Below are 6,103 nucleotides of genomic sequence, written 5' to 3'. Positions count from 1 at the left end.
TGTGGCCATTGATCATTGACCAGAGGCTCATAAACCTGACCCCACAAATGTTTCCTTGCCATAGATCATATTCTTGGATTTTTGGTGGAGACCATTTCTTGGTCAAAAATCCGTAGGTGTTAGCCTTCGGTATTATTGAAATGATCGTTCATGGCTATTTTCGGCAAAAATGAAGGTTGTGTGGCAATTGATCATTGACTACAGGCTCCTACACCTCAACCCACATATGTTTCCATGCCATATGTCATATTATTGGTTTCTTGTGGAGACCATTTCTTGGCCGAAAATCCGTTGGTGTTAGTCTTCGGTACTATTGAAAATGGCCTTCATGCTATTTTCGACAAAAATGGGAGATGTATGGCCATTGATCATCAACCAGAGGCTCGTACACCTCACCCCACATATGTTTTCCTGCCATAGATCACATTCTTGGATTTCTGGTGGATACCATTTCTTGGTCAAAAGTTTGTAGGTGTTAGCCTTCGGTATTATTGAAATTGTTCGTTAATGCTATTTTCGACAATAATGGGGGTTGTGTCGCCATTAATCATTGACCAGACGCTCATACAACCCACCCCACATATGTTTCCTTTCCATAGATCACATTCTTGCATTTCTAGTGGAGACCATATCTTGGTCAAAAATATGTAGGTGTTATCCTTTGGAATTATTGAAAATGGTCGTTCATGCTATTTTCGAGAAAAATGGGGATTGTGAGGCCACTTATCATCGACCAAAGGCTCGTACATCTAACACCACATATGTTTCCTTGCCATAAATAAAATTCTTCGATTTTTGGTGGAGACCATTTCTTGGTCTAAAATCCGTAGGTATTAGCCTTCGGTATTATTTAAAATGGTTGTTCATGGCTGTTTTCGACCAAAATGGGGGTTGTGTGGCCATTGATCATTGACCAGAGGCTTGTACACCTCACCCCATATATGTTTCCTTGCCAAAGTTCACATTCTTGGATTTCTGGTGGAGGCCATTACTTGGTCAAAAATCCTTTGGTGTTAGCTTTCGGTATTATTGAAAATGGTCGTTCATGCTATTTTGGACACAAATGGGGGTTGTGTGATCATTGATCATCGATTAGAGGCCCATAAATCTGACCCCACATATGTTTCCTGGCCATAGATCACATTCTTGTATTTTTGGTGGAGACCATTTCTTGGTCAAAAATCCGTAGGTGTTTGCCTTCGGTATTATTGAAATGGTTGCTCATGGCTATTTTCGGCAAAAAATGAAGGTTGTGTGGCCATTGATCATCGATTAGAGGCTCGTACACCTCACCCCACATATGTTTCCTTGTGATAGATCACATTCTTGGTTTTCGGGTGGAGACCATTTCTTGGCCAAAAATTCGTTGGTGTTAGTCTTCGGTATTATTGAAAATGGCCTTCATGCTATTTTCGACAAAAATGGGAGATGTGTGGCCATTGATCATCAACCAGAGGCTCGTACACCTCACCCCACATATGTTTTCTTGCCATAGATCACATTCTTGGATTTCTGGTGGATACCATTTCTTGGTCAAAAGTTTGTAGGTGTTAGCCTTCGGTATTATTGAAATTGTTCGTTAATGCTATTTTCGACAAAAATGGGGTTGTGTGGCCATTGATCGTTGACCAGACGTGTCACACCCGGTTTTAGAAGGCAAACCGAATGCGAACCATGTACGTGCCAGGATCAGTTATTCACGTACACAGCAGTTACATAATATGGACATCATCACACAGTGCTCAAAATAGTATTAAGAAGGGAAATAGTCGATTACATCATACGTCTGAGACGTCCATATAGTCCTTACAATAAATCAAAGTGCGGAAAAGAAACGTAGATAACCGCGGCCTTCACAGGCAGCCGACTGGGGGTTGCCGCTAACCCACACCTAGAACTCGTCGTAGTCTTGGAACTCTTGGAAGTCTCCTTCCACAGCTTCATCTTCGCCTGAGCAGTGGTTGCAATGCTGACAACCTGGGGATGGGGGGGGGTTTTGGTGTGTAGAGCAAGGGTGAGTACACATCAACATACTCAGCAAGTATCCTGTTTGGCTGTAGTGGACTAGCTTTATGTGGGGATAAGCCAAGCAGTTGCTTTTAGTTGGTCAGATTATTATTACTAGTAGAGAAAGCCAAGTTTTAGATTTAACCCACGTTATTAACCCAAACGTATTCCTTTCCAAACGGAAAGAGTACCACTTACCAGCACCATAGTCATAACCAAAACCATCGATCTCATAGCCATTGGTACCATAATGTCTCTGATCAAGTATCACTAATCACTAGAGCTCCCTTGGCCGCTCATAACCGCGAGCACGGCTGATATATCAGTTTTCAAACACTCTGCAGAGGTTGTGCACTTTACCCACAAGCCGTGATTCCCATTCTGCTCGGAGATCATGACTCTCCATTGATCACTACCAAGGTGACTCAGCAGGGCATCACTACGTAGCCTTTACAAAGATTCCCCGGGGTTGTAGCCACCCGTTAGGTTTCCTAAATGCACCGCACTCCTCCCCAAGGGGCGAACCCAAACTTGGCAGAGCGAGCCGCATACACCGAGCCCCATTGACGGCACGACGGCTAAGTGAGCTACACCCCGGATCCTCTAATTACTCAGCTAAGGGCATCCCATTCCACCCTCATGGTTGCACTGTTTTCCCGGGCGGTCATCCATAGAACAGGTCCTTACGGAGAGGCACTCGAGAAACCGCTCGAGCCCCCTTGAAGACCACAAGTACAACATCATAATAAGAGAAGGGAAAACAGCGTATCATAGATAATCTCATCATGTTCATTGATTAGAGTTTGAGCAATAGCATAAAGCTAGACAATAATAATCCAACCCAAATAGGTAAACAAGGACATGGATAACAGAAGCTAGTCAATCCTTAGGCATAAATGTGTAATGCGGGAGGTGAATTAAAGAGTGAATAGGACAGAGATAGGTCAAGGGACACTTGCCTCCACCAACCGACTGCTGCTCAGGGGCTTCTCCTGCGAGTTCCTCGGGCTCTTCGACCGGATCGTTCTCTATGCGATTGCAAGCATACATACATTCATCCATTCAAATTGGGAAACAAACAGTACATCATACAAGGGAACAAATAAAGTGAATATGCATCAAGTATGACATTCGATATCGCATTCATTATGGTTAGAAAGAAACGGGAAAAGGTCTCGCGGGGGGGGGGGGGGGGGGGTTAAAGCTTATGCACTAATGATTAGTTACAATTGGTTCTAACAAAAGAATTTAGTTATATGCACTAATGGAAACCTAGTCATTTTTAGTTGACCAACATTGAACTGGATAAACAATTGATTATATGAATTAACTAGCGTAATAGAATTCTAAATTAAGTTTCCTATTTCAATAACATGAACAATGATTATCCTGCCTAAAATAAAATAAATAACAGTAATGAAAGAAAATAAAATAAAAAAATAAATAAAAAAAAGGGGGCGGTTGAACAGGCCTGGGGCAGAGGCGGGGGCGGCCAAGCCGGCGGCGGGCGGCCGAGCTGGCGGGGGGCGGCCGAACCAGCGGGGGCGCAGGGCAGGGGGCGGCCGAGCCGGCCATGGGGCAGGGCAGGACGCGCAGGGGCGGCCGAGCCGGCCAGGGGGCAGCCGAGCTGGGCACGCAGGGGCGGCCGAGCCGGCCAGGGGGCGGCCGAGCTGGGCGCGCAGGGGCGGCCGAGCCGGCCAGGGGCGGGGCAGGGCGCGCAGGGGCGGCGGCGGCCGAGCCGGCCATGGGGCGGCCGAGCTGGGCGGCGGTTGGGCCGGGGAGGGGGAGAGGAGGGGAGAGGGAAGGGAGAGAGGAGGGCTCACCGGGGACGGGGACGGGGCGGCCGAGCGGCGGCTGGGCGCGCAGGGGGCGGCCGAGCTGCAGGGGGCGGCGGCTAGGGCAGGGGGCGGCGGCTAGAGAGAAAATGGGAGAAAGGGAGGGAGAGAGAGGGATTTGGTGGAGAAGAGGGAGGGGCGGCTGGGCCAGCTAGGCCCAAAGGGGGCGCGCGGGGGGGGGGGCGGCTGGGTCGGCCGGGGCGGCCCACGGCACGGGAGAGAGAAAAAGGAGGAGAGAGAGAAAGAAAAAGAAAAAGAAAGAAAAGGTTTTTTTTCTCCTTTTCGAAATCCGATCTTCCTAGATGAATGCACTTACATCTCTAAGCAATCAAAGAATGCATAGTTCGGCATGGTGCATCAAACAACATAAAGTAATTTAGGGTTTTTTCTTTACACGGGAATTCCAAGCCAAACCCCGCTATAACTTTGGAAAAGATCAAGGTTTAGCGAGGGAACGAGAAAAGAAAAGAGTAACGCCTGAATTTGGTGAGAGAAAAGAAGAAAAAATTCTACCCCAAATTCAGGGCGTTACAAACCTATCCCCCTGAAAAGAATCTCGCCCCCGAGATTCAGGGTTGGCTAGCAAAGAGCTCAGGGTATTTAGCCATCAGATCGTCTTCACGCTCCCAGGTTGCTTCTTCCTCAGAGTGGTGATTCCATTGGACTTTGCACATTCTGATGGTCTTCCTTCGGGTGACTCTGTCTGCAACCTCAAGGATCTGCACTGGCTTCTCAACGTAGGTCAAGTCCTCGTGGACCTCAAGACCTTCCACTAGCAACTGCTCTTCTGGCACACGCAAGCACTTCTTCAACTGAGACACATGAAAGACATCATGCACAGCAGACAAATTCTCTAGCAAACTGAGCTGATAGGCCACTTCCCCACGTCTTGCAAGAATCTGATACGGACCGATGTAGCGGGGTGCTAGCTTGCCTTTGACTCCGAACCTCTTGACTCCTCTGATCGGTGACACTTTCAGATAGACAAAGTCTCCGACTTCGAAACTCAGCTCTATTATTCTTGTGTCTGCATAGCTTTGCTACCTCGATTGCGCTATCTTCAGATTCTCTCGGACCATCTTGATGTTCTCTTCGGCTTCAAGCAAAATGTCCGGCTCAAACACTTGCTTTTCTCCAGGCTGATCCCATTGCAACAGAGTTCTACAACTCCTTCCATATAGCGCCTGAAATGGTGACATCTTCAAACTGGCCTGGTAACTGTTGTTATAGGAAAACTCTGCATAAGGCAATCGCTTGTCCCATCCGGACTGATCTTGCAACGCACAGGCTCTCAACATGTCTTCAAGAATTTGGTTGGTCCTTTCGGTCTGGCCATCTGTCTGCGGATGATAAGCTGAACTGAAATTCAGATGTGTGCCCAAGGCTTCATGCAACTGCTGCCAGAAATGAGAGGTGAACTGCGTTCCTCTGTCTGACACTATCTTCTTTGGCACGCCATGAAGACAAACGATCCGAGACATATACAATTCTGCCAATACTGCACTGCTTTAGTTGGTCTTGACAGGTATGAAGTGGGCTGACTTGGTCAAGCGGTCCACCACTACCCAAATGGAATCGTAGCCGGCTCGAGTGCGAATCAATCCGACTATGAAATCCATACCGATTTCATCCCATTTCCACTGAGGGATCTGCAACGGTTGCAACAATCCAGCAGGTCTCTGGTGCTCTGCCTTAATTCTTCGGCAACTATCGCACATAGCCACATGCTCTGCGATTTCCCTCTTCATTCCGTACCACCAGAATTTCTTCTTCAGATCCTGATACATCTTCTCACTGCCAGGGTGAATCGAATAGGCTGTCTCATGAGCTTCCTTGAGAATCAACTCCTGAATGGACTGGACATTGGGAACACACAAGCGGTCTTTGAACCATACCACGCCTTCTGCATCTTCTCGAAAATCTTTGCCTCTGCCATCTAGAATCAGTCGCCAGATCTCACTGATCTTCTCATCATTTTTCTGCGCTTCTTTGATTTCGCGCTCTAAGGTAGTTTCCAACTCAACTGTGACTCCTCGCGAATTGTTCAGAAATCCGAGACTCAACCTGTCGAACTCCTTGGCCAACTCATAAGGCATCGGACTAGCGACCATTAGATTGACTTGACTCTTTCTGCTCAAAGCATCTGCCACTATGTTTGCTTTGCCTGGATGGTAATGAATCTCCAACTCATAATCTTTAATCAACTCTAACCATCTTCGTTGCCTCATGTTCAACTCTGACTGGGTGAATATGTACTTCAG

The sequence above is a fragment of the Zea mays genome, chromosome 7 (genome assembly GCF_902167145.1).
Source record: "Zea mays cultivar B73 chromosome 7, Zm-B73-REFERENCE-NAM-5.0, whole genome shotgun sequence".
Lineage (NCBI taxonomy): Eukaryota > Viridiplantae > Streptophyta > Magnoliopsida > Poales > Poaceae > Zea > Zea mays.
This window is presented reverse-complemented; position numbering follows the sequence as displayed.